Below are 18408 nucleotides of genomic sequence, written 5' to 3'. Positions count from 1 at the left end.
TTCAGGTCTAGAGGTGGTTGAATAAGAGATTTAATTTCTAGTTTGACATAAAAGTAAATACAGAAACATTAATGTCAAAATCAAGTAGCATATTAATAATGTTTCATTTAAAAAACAAACAAACTAAAACACAGACAAGGACCTTTAAAATTGCTGTTCCAGAAAATACTAATCATTGAGGTGGTGTAACTGTTTTACAGGTATTTAATAAATGTTTCCTCTATACATTACACTGTTCTGAAAAAAAGCTGAAACACATAAAACTAAAAACAATTTATTTGTTTGTTGTTAAATGCAAAGTTGTACAATGTGGAATTTGACCCATAACCACAGCAGGAATCAAATGATTAATCTTAGCATTATAACCCTTCAGGCTTAGCAATGAACACAGTTCATATCAATTTCTACATCATCAAAAACTTTCTAAATGCTGCTCCAACTACTGTTTTCACATACATTATCATCATATCACACATTTAATATTTACTGTTTATTATACATTAAATATCTAAAAGTATTTTAAACTACATTGGAGGAACTTAAAATAATATATCATTCATTTCCATAGTAGTCAGTTACTCAGTTAATTTAAATTAGAATAACTTGATTTTAAGGCTGTTAAATGATGTACAAACTACAAGGTCATTGTCAAAGATTTAACATTTTTCACAGACATGGAAAAAGTACAATTTTAACGTGTTCAAGTTTTTATGTACAACATATTTATCTATTAATGTAATTATTTTCATATCATTATTTTAGTTCAACTTAAGCCTTACTCATTTTAAGATATACACCAAAAAGACCCATTTGTTCTTGGTTTATTTAGTTGTAGTCACCCTCCCACTGAGTGGGTGCATGGTTTTCATGAACACACTCACCCTTTTTATACACTGACCATTTTTTGTAAAGCCGTAACAGCCATCAAGATAAATACAAAAATATTTTTACCTAGTTTTAAAATAAAAACAGGTTTTATTGCTGACATGAATGTATAAATAATGTAATTTTACATACAATCTGACTTACTACATGTTTGACTGAACATTAATAAACTACGAATCTTGAAAACATGAAAATCACTTTTTGAAAAAACACTACAACACAGTTCGTAAGTCTCAAAATGAGCCAACTGTCATAGAAAATGTTCTTACATGAAATTATTACAATAAATATCTATTTTAACTAAAAAACTTACGGAACACCCATTTCCACCACGGCGTTAACAAACTGCTTCCGTACCACAGTTATAGCTAACTGCAAAGAGAGTTCAAACAAACACCCTCCTCTTCCACACTAGAAGGAAATGTAGAAAAACAGTTTCAAAATTACTGTGGCAATACCACTTTATAAAATATCTAAGAAAGGACACAAGACTGAAAAGTACAATAAGATACAAGTTGGTGAGCAAGAGCACTAATAACTTGTTCAGGACCAAATGGTCCAAAAAAATAATGTTTCAAACCTAAAAATATAAAGAATGTGTGTGACTAACATGAAAAACTGTGTAGAGATTGATTCTTCATAGTTTAACTTTCTTACGACAAGCTCAATCCCAGGAACTGACCTAATAATTATTCTGTGCTTGTTATAGTATTACAATATATTCACATCATTTGTCAGGCTATATGTAAACATAAAAAGTTTTTTGCACACCAAAGATTATATTTTGTAATGGAGTATTTTTACTAAAAATGTATCTGTATAGATATATAAATATAGAATTTCCGTATACAAGTCTGAGTGTTGATTTCCATGTTTAGATTAAAAATACTTAGACTTAAAAATTTCAAACTTTTTTTGTGTAATATCTAAACCTAAAGCCTTGTCACTGGTGTTACCCCTGAATCAGTAAAGAACACTGTCTGGAAGGACTTTAAATTGTGATATTAAACTACTTAGATTTATACTAAATAGTTTTATGATCATAATAATGTGTGTATATGTATAAATTGTTAAATTTTATTGTTTTATTGCCTTTATAACCCCTAATTACTATTCATGCCTTAATAAGTTGTAAATCATATGACAAATATGCAGCTCTTGTTATGCTTTTGAATTCCATAAGGCACAAGCTACTCATCAACATTTTTAAAAATATTATTATTATTAGTTTATTGCTTGTTTGTGTTTTTTGGTGTTTTTTAATTTTGTGCAAAGCTACACAAGGGCTATCTGCACTAGCTGCCCCTAATTTAGCAGTAAAAACTAGAGGGAAGGGGCAGCTAGTCATCACCACCCACCGCCAATTCTTGGGCTACTCTTTTACCAATGAATAGTGGGATTGACCGTCACATTATAATGTTGCAACAGCTGAAAGGGCGAGCAATTTTGGTGTAACAGGGATTTGAACCTGCAACCCTCAGATTATGAGTTAAATGCCTTAACCCACCTGGCCATGCTTGGCCTATTATTATTAGTAATAACAGTAGTACTTATTTTACTTAATCTAACCTAACTGATCTAAAGTGATTCCTATTTTTACACATTGCATTTCCCATGGCAATCAAGGTTGAATTGAAAGCAAAATATGGAATTATATTTACAGAAAACATTGCAATATGATAAATCACTTGACAGATGAAAACCATGGCTTTCTATTGGTTTATAAGAAACACCATATTGAGTAGCTCAAACACTTATTGGTAATTTCTAATAAAGAGGACATCACAAGTGGGTGTGGCAAGATGGATTTGATTTCATGTCTCTGAGACCAAGTAATATCAAAGGCTATGAAAATTATAGTATGCCTAAGCAAAATTATATCATAATAAGTGATTTACATTAAATTTCATTTTTTACTTCTTGGAGAGGTGGTAAATAAATTAAAGAAGAAAAGGCCTAGAGAGAAAATGTTACAATTCTTACACTAGAAAATTCTAGTTTTTCTATTTTAAATATTGCCTTCTGAAAGTAAAATCTTTAAACTTGTATACTATTAAAATATGGATCATGAGCTATGTTTTCAGGGTATATTTATTAGTATATCATAAAAAGAAAATAGTTTAATCAACTTTTAAATGTAACTCATTAAAACCTTGAGGCATGCACAGAAAAAGTTGTCTACGGAGAAAGGGTTAATAATGCTATTTTTTGTCAGCCAAGAGGAAGTGTACTTTGAATAAAAATCAATATTTCATGATTTTTTACCATGAATTTATGACTTCACGTCCTAAATACCAGTGCAAATACAGGACATCTTATAGTTATTTGGTTGATTGCTATTATGTTATTGAGCAAAACATTGTCAAACCAGGTTTCAGATTGAGCATATACATATTGGTAAAGTAGGTTATAGATCAATGTTGTCTGTGTAGAGTAGATTACCTTAAACAGTGCTGGTTAGTAAGGTCATGTGGGAGCTTCTATTCATATATTAAAATGCTATTCAAATGTAGCTTATTAGAACAAGTAAGAAGTAATTTAAGTATGTTACTTTCTAATCTAAGCTACATTTGTGTGTGTATAAATAAATAATTATTACTGACCTTAGATCTTATCTAAGCCTAGATCTCTACTACTGTTAGTAGCAATAAAACAATGCAGGTGTCCTAATGATACTCAGGCCTAAACACAGGTCTTAGCAACACTGAATGAGATGTGCAAATTGGAGATAGTTTTCCAATGCTTTATGTTTAGTGTCATTTCTACAACATAGTGACAATGTTGGATACTTATAATTTCCTGGTAGAAAATTTCAAAAACCAAAAATTCTTATGAATATGTCTAAGAGACAACATAAAAAAAAAGAACATTGGAAAAGAAAATCACTAAAGTTCTTAATTATAGAACATATTTAGTTTTATAGATACAGTATAAAATCAAATCCTATTTGCAAATTTCAACTTAAACTACGAACAAACAACACAATTATTAGTAAAATATTCCCTTCAATGTTTCAGTTACTTATTATTTGAATTCTGAAATCATAATATCCTTACATATTTATAAGTTAATTAAGTTAATGGCCATTTTTGCGAACTGACCACCATTTTTGCATACAATCTTCACATGACTATATCAACTTTAAAGACACTTTAAAACATTCATGTTTCAATATTACCAGGATATATAAATGAAAGTCTGAAAATGACAAGTTGTCTTAATTATTTTGGTAGTGCAAAAGTAAATAAAAAAGTAGGATTTTAAAAATAATAAACTGCAAACAAAGGAAACAGCAACATGTTATTTATTATGGCTTAAAGAATAGAAAAGTGGCATTTACATTCCAGATTTAGTTTCTTAAAAATCACAAGATTACTGGGAAATTAGAAGCCTCTAGAAGGCTTATTTTCTAAAGTTATCTAAAAATAAAAGTTAACATTTTTCTTAAACTGAAAATGGTTTCCAATAATATTTACCATCCACCAACACTATAGCTAGAATCTCACATTGATAAAAGTGTAGTTGGCAATGCAGGCATGATCCACAAACAAAGCATTTGCACTTGGTACACAGGAGTGTACCAAGAGAAAAAAAATGGTACAAGAGTGTGGAAATTACACTCTACCTCCAGAACATATATGCTCTTCACTTGGAGCTTAGTTCCTATATCAAAGGCAGAACAGAATATGAGTAATCATCAGGTAGGCCACCCCTGACCAGACAGCCAAGATTCTATGACTCAGGGTTGGAATTATGGGATTGTAGTACCTATATCCCATGTTGCTGGCAATGGCTATTAGACCACAATATTATATATATATATATACACTAACCACAGAATGTTGCATTTGGCACCATCAGAATAATGACAAGAAATTAAGCAACACTTAAGTGGACAGATTCTCTTCTCCACCTGAACGAGTCCAAAAGGTAACACCTGAGTCTCGGAATGATGGGATCCCATATGTCATACTCAAAAAAGGAACAGAACTCATCTGGTTTGGAATTATGAACATTCATTCTCAGTCCCTAACCAAGTGGGTAAGGTGTATTCTACTTAACCCTCGAATTATGTGGAACCTGCACTCAACCAAGGACTTAGGATGGAACTGCTTTGGTTTCAGAATTACGATATAATGAACCAACTTCCATGAATGATAACTGAAACTGGCACTGATCGAAGAGAAGGGTTTTGCACTCCCCAACAAGATAACTGTATGCAAAATATGAACCAAAATTATGAGTAGGTTCCCAGGAAGGCTGGAGCCACTCTTACTGAAATATGAAAAAAACATCCAGGAACCCTAGAAGGAGGACCCCTGATTTTGCCCTCTTCTCCAAGAGTGGTTGAACACACTCAAAAACTTTGGTTGAAAAGCCTCTTGTCTGCCACAGATTCTCAAGCTCCACTAATACAGCCTGGGGTGCTAAAATGTACTGGGGAATCCTGAAAGATGGAGCTTTGGAAACTTTGCAATAGGTGAATCAAGTTCCCTACATGTTTTTCAAAGCAAACCGATCACAATTTATTCAACATGAAGAATAGTAAGATTCTCTTCAGCTGTTTTCATGAATGTCCATTAGTGGCAATCCATAATAAGATAATATCATCTGGTAGGTGTCTAAATGATCTTACAGGGCACCTCATTTTGACAGAACCTGTTGCATACTGGTGGTAGTAATTATAGTAAAAGTAGTTGCGAGTATGAAGTTGAAAAGAGAAAGCATACCTGCCTCAGAAGCACTCACCCCAGAATGGTATACCATGAAAAATAAAGGGACCCTGGAAATAAAAGAGTATATGACTGAGGAAAATACTCATTTCTAGTAAAAGCCAAGCAGATGTGGCAAACAAATCTACAGGAAGTAGTGGAAAACCATCAAAAGAGAAATTGGCCATATCATGTAAGCAACAAGACAGGAGAGTAACAGAAGTATTTCACATTCCAGCTGACACAATGTCTTCAAAGAACCACTGAACCGGGCAGCTAATAACACTGGAGATTGAGAAATAGCTACTGTGTCAACAGATGTTAGTATGTTTTGGAATTATTATACAGTACTATGAATAAACTGTGTACAAAAAAAAATTTTTTAAAGAACAGTTTAACAGCTGAACTTTTATATAACAAAAAAACTGACAATGTTATACATACTTCCTCTTGTTGATATCCAAATAATGAATTGTAATGTCCTGGATACCCAACAAACCTGTTGCATCAAAAGATAAATTTTAACATAAACAGCTGTCTTCACATGTAACTTAAAGATAGAATCTAAAAAAGTCAATTCTGTATTGATGAACTATTGACACTTATTTGATTGTCCTTTTTCATTTTCAAGTCTCCCAAAATTTCAAAAGTAAAATCACGAGTTTGTGGGAAATTAAGCACAAAGCTACACAATGGGTTATCTGTGCTCTGCCAACCACCAGTATCAAAACCTAGTTTCTAGCTATGTAAGTTTGCAGACATACTGCTGTGTCACTGGGGGAAGAAGTACAAGTTTAGGACATTTTGAAAAAATAAAGAATTCTATTTCATTTCAATAAGTTATTATTAAATTTTCCATGACCATTTAATTCACTGTAAACACAATCAATGGAAAAAACATTTTAGCTTTGTCAAAATAACATGTAAGTTTGTTTTTTCTCTCACCAAGATATTATGTGCAAACCAATACTTTGTTTAGAGGTTGAGGGGTCATCTAAAAATTCATTTCCAGCATCTTCTGTTCTGCTGTACTAGACATTAAGTGCCAATCAGCACAATTCACCAAGTTAATATGTGCCATTTAAGAAAATGTTTTATCAAAACAACTGATTCCATCTAAGGGCTGGGACTAATTTCGACCAAACCTGTAAAGTGGCTGGATAATTATAATTTGTAAAATAAGCCTTGTTACACAATATCTCAACTATATAAATGTAGCCTGTTTTGATCAGCTGATGGAATAACTTGGAAAACAACACAAAATCATTTCACATTCTATTTTGCAATCACAATTAAAAGAATAACAACAACAACAAAACATCTATAAGAAACTAATTTCCACACTACCACAGTCTGAATTACCCACTGCTACACGAAAATGTAGGAAGAAAATGTTACATGATCTTATGCTATAATTATACAACATGGACTTTCTGAAAGAAGCTTGTCCTCTATTTGAAATTCATGAAAATTCTCTGATTTTTCAAGTTCTATAAAACATTTTTTCTTGACTTTCCACAAATTTCATGACACATACAGAACCTGTACAGAACCTGTAAAGTGTTTTCTCAGCCCAAACGAGCCGTTTTTGCATATAAACTTCTCAACAAGTGGGTTTCTCGTCATCACTGTACAGACTTTGTTGTTTTATTTAAAATGAAAACTTGTTATATTTAGACTGGTACATCAATAAATTATATTATTCAGCTTAGACATTAATATAATCTGCAATATTTATAAATAAAGAGCCCTCATAATGCTAAGTTTATTTATAGGTGAACAAAAAATAATGTGCTTCAATATTTCATTATTTACCTAGAATCTGAATTTGAAAGGGAATATTCATTTTTATGGTGTTACAAGTTTTTTTACTGCTTAAGACATATTTTTCTTGCATATGAATTGTAACAATATCTTTGTATTAAAAACTAAAAACCAACAAAAGTAGAAAAAAATAAACACATAAAGGTAAATACAAGTTTAGCACATTGCTCAAATAATTTAAACATCTACACATACAGATATTAAAATGTTTCAAAAATCATGTCACACGTGATTTTTAAGCACTTCTATCAACAGTGATAAGTTGGTCTAGAAATCAACTTAAAAGATTAGTTTTTATAACTATGTATTATTACTGTCTTTTAGTATTATTTATTTTGTAGTACTTTGTAAACTACTACACTTCATATTTTAACACAAATTACTCACCTTCCTTTAAAAAATACAATATAAAAAACTGATGAATAATAGTTCACAAACTTCAACATGTACATCTTCAAACTATTTTCATAATCACTTTGAGTGCAATGTATTTCTATATACAATATTTCAGAACAGTATTAACTATTTTACAAAACGAATATTAACATACAGAAAAAGGTTGACTTAAATAAAAATTGTTTGTTTGATAAACTGTACCTTAACGCTAATGACAACCAATTGATAATACTATTAAACTTGTCATTTAACACATTTCATATCAGAGATGTTTAGAGCTCTTAGGTGAAACATTAAGTTCTATTCTTCAAATCAAATCTTTAGTGTATAAATATCTTGCTGTCTGAAAGTGAATTATTTCTTATTTACAAAATTCATTACTTTCCCCTAGTGATAAATATCAAACTTTCTAAGTCTGGTTCAGGTCCAGCTTTTAAGTTACTCTGCTGCTGTCACACGGAGCAGAGATATTTCTGCAATGTACTTTTGCACAATTAGAAATACTATGGCCAAATATTTTTGTATTAAGGGAGAGGAAGTCATAATAAAATACAAATCATAGGAATTAAAGACCAATTTTTCATATTCTTCTTAATTTGTCCATGATCTAAATAAATGTTAAGCCTAATCTTAGCTTCCACCATTTTTGTTGTTGTTGTCAGAAGTAGGATACCAATGACTGTTAATCAAGACACTTGTGGTCTAGATACACTAGTTTCCATGAAATTAGCAAACACATGTTAATCTTTAAATCAAAACGATTAACTTCATTCCATATTGCAACAGAAAAAAAGAGCTTTACATTCTAGTTTTACAAAGGAAATATCTTTTTATGGCAGTTTTTATACACATTTTTAGTAATCTTTGACAATTTTAAAATATATAACATACAGTAGTGAAGCCAATTTATATAATATATCCACAAAAACTGGCTGCATTAATAAGAGATGTTTTATTATTAATTTTGACATGATTTTATCTCATATTTTTATTTCAAAATGGAATTCCATATTTTAAAATTTATATTATTAGTAGCCTTCATACACAAGTCTTAAAGTGATAAAAAATTATGTTAAAACACACATATATCCTTAACATAAAATGCATGGGGTCAGTTTATTGGACAAATGCCATATTACAGATGGAATGTTCACTATATTTCTGAATTTATTGTGCATATCTACACAAGATGTTGCAAGCTGTTAGTAGAGTGTACAAGTCTGTTGTATGCTAAATATCAAATACACTGAAAAAGTATTTCTAATCAAGAAAGGATGGTAAAATTGAGGATGGCAATGTGAGTTACATATTAACATGTTAATGTTCATGTAAAGACTAAAAATACTATATCCATGGCACTGTTTGCATATTGTGCTTGCATTGCCTTTAGAGCCTCTGAAATGTATATTTACAAGTTTTCCTTTTCAGTATCCCTGTACACTGTATATGATATTTACTCTTCTTCATCATGAACTGTCATCAAATCAAATACATAATACCAAATTAAATGTTACAAATAATCATCTAACTATTATAAGTATATTTGTTTAAATACTATATAATTTTTCAAGTTTTTCTGTATATATTTGTTAGCAATGTGAACAGTTTTCACTACTTTGATCACAAGACTATATGGTATTACAACTGAATATACTTTACTATGTTTCACACTGATCCACTAGTTTATTTAACAAAACACTCAGACTTGATCAATAATAAAACTAAGACTGGTAAAGTGATAAGAAAGTGTGCTGTTAGTGATGTTTAATATACTTATATATAATTACTTTCTAATGTTATTTTATTACATTCTGTACAAACAGAAAAGTTAATTAAAAATTTAGATAACATGCATAATGTGGCATAAATTAATTTTTTAAAGAAATAAGTTCTCTTTTGATAAATGTGCACAATTTGGATTCATTCACCAATAAAATGTATATGTTTTTCAAGATGTATAAATTATTCTGATAAACTTTGTATGACTGTAACGGTATTTATCTGGCACTAAAATAAATAGGGATAAAAACTTTTGCAGTCAGATTCTGGTTAAATTTTGTTATTTTAAATGATGAACAAAATAACCTATGTCCATTTGGAATTACCAAAATTAGAAACAGGTAAAACTTACCCAATTCAGTGAGGAAGGTGGCTATTCTTCTATAAATCTAGAAAAGGTTAACAGTTAGTCAGTTGTTTCAGAAAGAATATCTACACTAGCCATCACTAACTTTAAACTGATAAGACTATGAAATGGCACCTATTGCCAATTCTTGGGTTACTCTAATCAAATAGCAGGATTTGACAATCACTTTTACAACATTCCCATAACCCAAGGTTGAAGGCCATTTTTGCTGCAACAGGATTAGAACCATAAACCCCCAGGTTCAGAGTTCAGCACACTGACCACTAGACCTAACATACAAATAATGAAACAGTACCAAAATGTGTCAGATATCAGTGTGATATAAATATGGAAATTTTATCTCTGGTTCAGTGTTCATTTTCTTTTGATTTTTTTACTCTGGCTTGTAATTTTTGGTGTTTAAATCAAGTTTTTCTAATCCAAACTTACATACATGCTCAGCCCAAAGGTAAAAGAACAAATACATAATTAACATACACTAATTCCTGTGCCTGGTATTTAACCATTCAAAGATGACGGGTGTGATTATAAAAAAATTGAAAAGTTATTTGGTTTGTTCTGAAGTGTGCACAAAGCTACACAAAGGCTATCTGCACTAGAAGTCCTTAATTTAGCAGTATAAGACTAGAGGGAAGGCAGTTAGTCATCACCATCCACAGCCACACCTGAGGCTACTCTTTTTACCAATGAATAGTGGGGATTGACTGTCATATTATAATGCCCCCATGGCTAAAATGGCCAAAACTGAAAAGTACTACTGAAGATCTTACAAAACAAATATATAGTAGTGTTACTTGCATCTGAACTTAAATACTAAGGTTTTGTCATTATTTTAATAATTTAACTAGCATGCAAAGTATAAAGATTTTCTTATGATTATTTTGGTGCATTCATGAAAAAATTCCAAGCTATATTAATTTCATTCTTGAAAATACAAACATGAAAAAACCCTTACATTATTTACAGCTTAATAAAAAAAGCAAGAAACAACCTTAAAAAATTACATGTAATTACACATAACATTTCCTTTTAGTCATTAAGAAATCAAAGTAAAAAATAAATAAACAACAAAACTAATATGCTTACATACCACTATAAATATATATATATATATATACACACACATACCATTATAAACAGGTACTTGATAACATACCACTATAAATATATATATATACACACACACACACACACATACACTTGTATACACTATAAACAGGTATTTGATATATACATACAAACACACACTTACATACACATACCACTATAAGCAGGTATTTGGTCCATATCATCTTGAATAAAACCATAAAAAGTACATTTTACACAACCAGAAATATGTGAATTTCATATCGCCAACTTTTCTTATTTAAGTGACCTACCAGGTTAAAGGTCATGATGCACACAAGGTTCAACAGTGCAGCTGTGACTGAGGTAGTAAGAGATACCATGCTGGTAAGTGTCTGATTGCCACTCAATGTGAAGCACAGAACAGTTTGAATGGATATTCTGTAAAAAATCACACCAACCACAGCAACAAGAGCTACTGTAACCTAAAGAACAAAACATAATTTGTTAAGCCAGTAAAAAAAGAGCTACTGTAACCTGAAAAATAAAAACAGTCTGTTAAATCTATACAGAAAGAGCTACTGTAACCTAAAGAATAAAAACATATGTTAGGTCTGTAAAGAGAGAGCTACTGTAACATGAAGAATAAAAACAAATGTTAGGTCTGTACAGAAAGAGCTACTGTAGCCTTAAGAATAAAAACATAATCCTCTTAAGTCTATAAAGAATCACTGCATCAAGAGTTACTGTAACAGAGAATATATACGTAAATTTAAAATAATTTTAAGGAACTTAAAGAAAAACGCTTTGCTGTAGCAAACTATAACTGGAGTCTGGCAGTTAAAGTCCAGATTTCTTCACACAGTTGGAAGTTGTTTGTCCTTTTACGGAATAGTTCAATAAGTCTTTCCCTAGATTTTCTACGCAGTAAATTGTTCTGTGGGATATGATAAAATAAAAACCATGAAACCTGCAACTGATCAAACAACCCTAAAGTTATGCTTTTTTCTGACATCTTAACCCATTTTATAATTACTAAAAATGGGCAATTTCACAATATTTTGCTTGTCAATGTTTGGGACCTGTACAAAAATATCTTTGTACCAGATACCATGTAAATTGGTCAAAATATGGCTGAGTAAATGATCAACAAATATCTCTAAATTATGCTTTTTTTAGATGTCTTACTGCCCCCCCCCCACAAAAAATCGAAATGGTAAAATCTAGCTATTTTTGTTTGTCATTGTATTAATTAAGCTCATGAATACTTACATTTGTGCCAGTTGTCTTCTAGACTGCTGTAAATATAACCACACAAGAGCCCAAAATATATATTTTTGGATTGTTAGACATCTGACCCTTAAAAAAGCATAAATAAAAAAATGGAAATACTGACTGCATATATTGGACCAAAGTATGACCCTACCAAGTTTCAAGATAATCTGCCAATATATGTAGTTATGGAAGTCGACTGAAAACGGTTTGGAAGAAGATGAAACAACTGAAAAACTATGTCTCTCTCATGATGATGAGGAACCCACATGAAGTAAAAATGTATCTCAAGATGGCTGGTTTGGGTATTAAAACTCTTTTTGTTATCCTAAAGGCCTAAGAAACCTAAGAAAGTTGAAACATTGTTCTCTAATTTCTTTTAATAAAAGTTTTAATTCTCATACCAGCCATCTTGAAATACAGTACACCTCTCTGTGGAGACTTAATTATGAGAAATAACTGTCTTGAATGCTATATTGCAGAAAACTGGAAACTGGATTCACTGAAAATAATAAAAAAATCCTCCCAAGTTTACAAAGTACATCTTTTAAAAACAATTTTACTTTAAACATAGAACCAGAAATCAATGACCATGAAGTTATAAAAATCATACACCAGGAAATTAGAGTCATTTGGGATGCAGACCTATCACAGCCTCTCTTTTACAAGCTACCAATAGTTCTCTCAGATGTTGTATATCCATAGACTTACCACTGTAATAGCAGGGTGCATTTAGTGTGGTAGTGCCATTAGTAAAGAACAGAAAAGAACAAAAACAGACACTGGTATATAGTACATTTTTTGTTTTTCATGAGTATTCTTTATTTATTACTATAAAAATAACTAAAATGCAAAAAACAAGAAAGTTATGTCAAATTAGCTACAAATAAAGAATAGTAATAATAAAAATTCTTCATATTGTTTAATTTAATTCAATAAGGTAACATGAGCTGAATGTTCACCAAGTGATTTAAAACTTGTGAGGATGGATTAATAGTTACACGTGGTTCAAAAGTCGATAAAACTATAACATTAAGAATAAACAGATGTATATTGTCACAAGTTTTTAGTTATTTAGGATAAACTATCATAGTTTCAGGTCACAATTTGCTCTCATTCCAGCACAAATAAATAGTAATTTACAATTATTTCATAATTTTTATGGTGGTTATGAGGGTGTTTAAATTGACTGATCATTTAAAGAGTTATAGTTTATAAAATAACAGATAAAATAAACTTTTAACTGACAGCAAACAACATCAGAATTTATTAAGGAGGTTTAAAGAACTACATAAGTGAAATTTGAAAAATTTGAAATGAAGTATTTTTAATTTTAACATGAAAAATCACTTTGCAATCAGAACAGTCAACACTCTGACAACATATAATTAAAATATTTTTATGATTACTGTCAAAGTTTGTAATGACACAACTGGTACCTTCAGAATCACAGTAGGCATACTGCCATGGTTAAAAGTTCCATGTTAAATTCACAAGCCCATTGTGATAAAGTTAATTTCTAAGGTAAAAGTGCACATTACCCCTAAAGTATCAAAACTAGTCATATCCCAGTGGTGGGTAATTATTTCCAAATACTTTTTTCACAATTCAAGAAATATTACAGCTGAAAGTAAATTAAAAAAAATGATAAAGTTTATCATCAGTAAAGACAGAAATTGCAACAGAATATAAATTACTCTTTAAACTGATATGACATAACAATTATTTCGACTATTTTTGTTCACCAAAGTGTTGGTAATAAAAAAAACTTTGTAAAGTGTTTTCTTTTTTTCTTGAAAAGTCCCAAATTACAGATGAAGAAATCTCAAACTAATAACACATTTTTGGAATTATTTTGAAGTGTTTGATGCAAGATTTCAGTTACAGAAGTTTGAAGTCTTGGATGTGTAGCAAATTTGACGTGCTTTATGTTGGTTTGAAATTAAGGCCGTTTCAAATATTGCAGATATACAATATTTGACGTTTTTATGTTGAAGTAACCCATTTGCTATGGGCATTCATTACTACACATCTCATGAGAATTTGTTTAGTGAGTTACCTTCCCAAAATTCAGGTCTTTTATAAAGGTCAGTTTTATATTACTTTATATGGTAGCATGAGCACACATGCACCATGTCATTGTAACTTCTGTACTCTTATCCAGGCACAGTTGAAAGATCAATATAATAAAAATAATAAATTTATATTTATTTTAATAATAAACAGAAAAATGTGTAAAATGCACTTCACAAGATCTGTTTAAATATGATATCAAATAAATTAACAACATTTTCAAGGTAGGAGCACTTTTTTGTCCTCCCCTTGTATATAAATGTATAATGTTATCAAATTTAAGCTATTTTATATGAGTTATAGTTTGTAGTTATTCCAGAATGAAAAAAAGCATCATTTATATTCATTTCCTAATTGTTTATAGTAGTCAAATCTATCAAGCCCATACAGAGTTTCATTAGTAAAAATAACAGACAAAACATTTAAAGTTTTTTTTCTGTACAAAAATGTTTGATAATTATCTGGAGATTATAAAAATTTTGTCTCTGAAATTTGAACATTTTGTGATGCATACAAGTATTTTTAATCTTAAAATCAAAATTACTATGCATGTTGGATAGTCAACATGCAAAAAGAAAATAGGCACAAGAAAAGCATTACTTAAAAATAGCCTTAACACTAAATAACAAACAAATTGATATTTTGTGTATAAAAGCTCTAACAGAGTCTAAAGAAGATAATATTATTTATTCAACTTTCACATGTAAATCTATATAATACTTAACCCAGAGTGACATAAAAACAGCTAAAAATACAGCAGCACCATTGTCGAAAAGATGAGTTATTCTTGTAAAAGTGCATGTCTGACCTAATCTTCCACATCTGCATCCGTCACCCAAGGACATAAAATGGTGTCCTTGCAGTCTTCACAAATGTCCTTACTGTAAAAAAAAATGCAGTTTTGTTTTAAGTTTATAGAATAAACACAGTACAGCTGAACTTTAAATCAATCATAATATACAACTATCAATTTCAATGATAATGCCACATAAAATAACTGATTAACTGAAATTATGTTTAAATCAATTTATCACAAAAATTATTAAAAATATTTTAAGGTAAATTAATGGTTCAAAACATATCAACCAGTAAAAATTAATGGTTCCAATTATTATTCTTTGCAATTATTCCAGCTACAAATGGCTTGTGTGAAAATAATTAATTAGCTAAACAGTGATTAATTAGTCCAGTGATTAATCACTTACCACATTCCATCAATCACATGGCTCAAAGTAACTGATTTTTCCAAGGTATAATTTAGAAAATGATCAAACATGAGTTATAAAAACAACAAACTGTTTGATAACTCTTTTATCTTTTTCTTCCCCTTATTCATACCTGTGAGCATCACCCAACAAGGTAAAGCACACATACAGAAAACACAACGCTCCTACTACTGAAGCTGGAATCAGCATACAGGTGTAAAATCCAACCAAGCAAAGTACAGGCCTATCTTAACTTCAAAACATTCCCTGAAAAAATTGAAAGGAACAAACACTGAAGTGATTCTTATCAAATAAACTTATATTTTGTCTACCCTTACACTACATGAGCTAAGGCCATTTGTTTCACCGAACCCAAAAAAATATGAAATAATATTTTTCCTTTCTAAAATCCCTGCAGATTACAATAAAAGCTTATCATTATTTATCCTGACTATCGTCAGGCTTGCATCAGTTAAATATGACAACTTCCTATATACTAAGCCTATGTAACAAGCTAAAAATAACCTTGTATACACTTAGTTCAAATTACAGCATAAAATTATGCAATACACACGATCTCCATATGTAAAAAAATATTGCAAAAATATTAATCTATTTCTTCATTTATATTTTCTGATGTTACCTAATAAGTATTTTTTTTACTTTTATAACAAACCAAATATGTACAGAAAAATAACAAAAACTTAGTATTTAATTGTGAATGCTATAATTTGTTTTGTTGTCAAAGATTTAAAGTGTTGAGAGATGCTAACCCAAATTTTCAATGGGACTGTTTTTTATTTTTTTCCAAAATTATTTATTAATTTCAAACACACAATTTAAAGCACAAACAATAATAAACACAAAGCATACAATGTCCTATAAGTATGACAATTTAACTGGTTTTCTAACCAAACATTGTGCATCAAAACAATTTCCTTAGCTGGTTAAACTAAATTTAGTGACAGCAGATTTGAATCTATGTTCGGAAAAACTTAAAAGCCATCCTGTGAACGAGATGGCATTATACATAAAACAGAAGATTAAATATTTATTTTCTGATGGTTATCAATAATGTAATAGCAAATGTCAAAGACAGAATGAGAGAGAGTAAGAATTATTTTCATTTTTGAAAGACTGTATGTGAGAGAACAGAGCTTTATGGGATGGCTTGGTAACTATAACATTATGTTTTGTATCAGGAAAATCTATAAGTCTGAAAGTTGTATTCAATCTCAGTCAATCAAATACAAGTGGAAAGACTATCTAAGTTGAGCAATTTGGAACAAACAAGTGCCATCACGTGATACAAAAATGTGAACACTAAGACGTTACAAATTAAATTTTACGTTTGAAATTCAGAAATTAAAACTATATTATATAATAGAAACATTTGATTAACTACGTACTATTAGATCTACACCTATTTTGGTTATTACCACATCTTTATAGAATTTTATAGCTCAATAAAAATAATACATTAGCAACACAAGAGAATTCTCTATCTCCTATCATGACTGACTCTCCTTATATATAATTATTGTATTTGGAATGATCTCTTTCAAAACACAACCAGTATGAATAAAACTCCAACTGAGACTCTAAACTTGGCATTCAAATATAATTGGTAATTTCAATCTTTAGGTTATGTTCAAAACTTTTACCAAGTGATTTTTATATTAAACAAATTTTGTCCAGGTAATTAATTATTAACACTCACTTGATGTCATCAAGAGGTTGTTTTTATATATTGCCAAAAACGAAGCCCAGTTGTTCATTAAACATTTCCGAGGAGCTTCGTCATCTGAAGTATCACATTCCCCTGAATAATATGTCAAAGTAAATTATCAACATAATTATTATTTTACTGATACAGGAAGTGAAATATCTCCAAGTATAATGACAACTGATAAAAATTTGTTAAAGTGCACTTTACTGGAAAATAATATTAATTACAAACTACAGGATAAACCCTATTATAGAAATTCATCAGGTCATAAACCTGATATAATACACACTGGTTGTAGAAATAACTGTGAACAATACTTTTAACATATGAAAAATTGTACTTTCACAATACTTTATCCACATCAAGCACACTTGAAAAGAAGAATCCAATGAGTTAACTGACCTCATGTAAAGGAAAGGCAGCTTCATACATAGTATCATTGATAAGCTTGGTTATTACTTAAAAAATAGGAGAAAAACACACTATAAATACATAAGGCATGAAATATTTAATAAAACAATGTAAAGAGTGATTGCAATGACTTTTATTCACTATATATCATATCGTATATTGGAACCACGTATCATATGTAACAAGCCCAAAAACACACGTCAGGTACTACAGGGTTGCCAGCGATTAAGTTTTTTTAGTAATTTAGGAAGCCTATAACCATATTATTTACAAAATTTTCATTTTTTTATTTTGATGAAATAAGGTTTCATTATACTGTTCTGTTGAACCAGTGAAAACAGGATTCAAAATTAAACTTTACAGAGAAATAAAAGAAACTTATTAGATTGCTAATCTAAATACTGTTCAACCTTTTGGACTTAATCTAGAACCTGAAATCGATAATCTTCATTCACTGGTTTCATCTTAGTCAAAAAATTATTTTTATTCTTTGCTTATTTCTTCTTGTATCATGAAAGCTGAATTTACTAAAACATATCATTTGTTTAAGATAATTTTTCATATAATTTTTTACAAACTGATTAGTATATCTTTTTCAACCTGTCTCTAGGTGTCACCTTTACTTTACTTAAATCCTTAAGTACAGTTTTAAATGCACACATATTCAGCCATTTCTAAAGTAAAATATTC

The 18408-nt window shown here is 30.1% G+C and overlaps 1 long non-coding RNA gene across 1 annotated transcript; it reads right to left on the bottom strand.

Moving 5' to 3' along the window:
- Positions 1 to 1186: 1186 nt before the first annotated feature.
- On the bottom strand, positions 1187 to 17434 carry LOC143239848 (uncharacterized). Its single transcript, XR_013021404.1, has 6 exons — positions 17299 to 17434; positions 15712 to 15845; positions 13842 to 15254; positions 11343 to 11513; positions 9949 to 9985; positions 1187 to 1296 (listed from the first exon to the last, which is right to left on the bottom strand). It is a non-coding gene; the product is annotated as an uncharacterized LOC143239848 (long non-coding RNA).
- Positions 17435 to 18408: the final 974 nt, after the last annotated feature.

This window comes from Tachypleus tridentatus, chromosome 13, assembly GCF_004210375.1.
Source record: "Tachypleus tridentatus isolate NWPU-2018 chromosome 13, ASM421037v1, whole genome shotgun sequence".
Classification (NCBI taxonomy): domain Eukaryota; kingdom Metazoa; phylum Arthropoda; class Merostomata; order Xiphosura; family Limulidae; genus Tachypleus; species Tachypleus tridentatus.
This window is presented reverse-complemented; position numbering and strand designations above follow the sequence as displayed.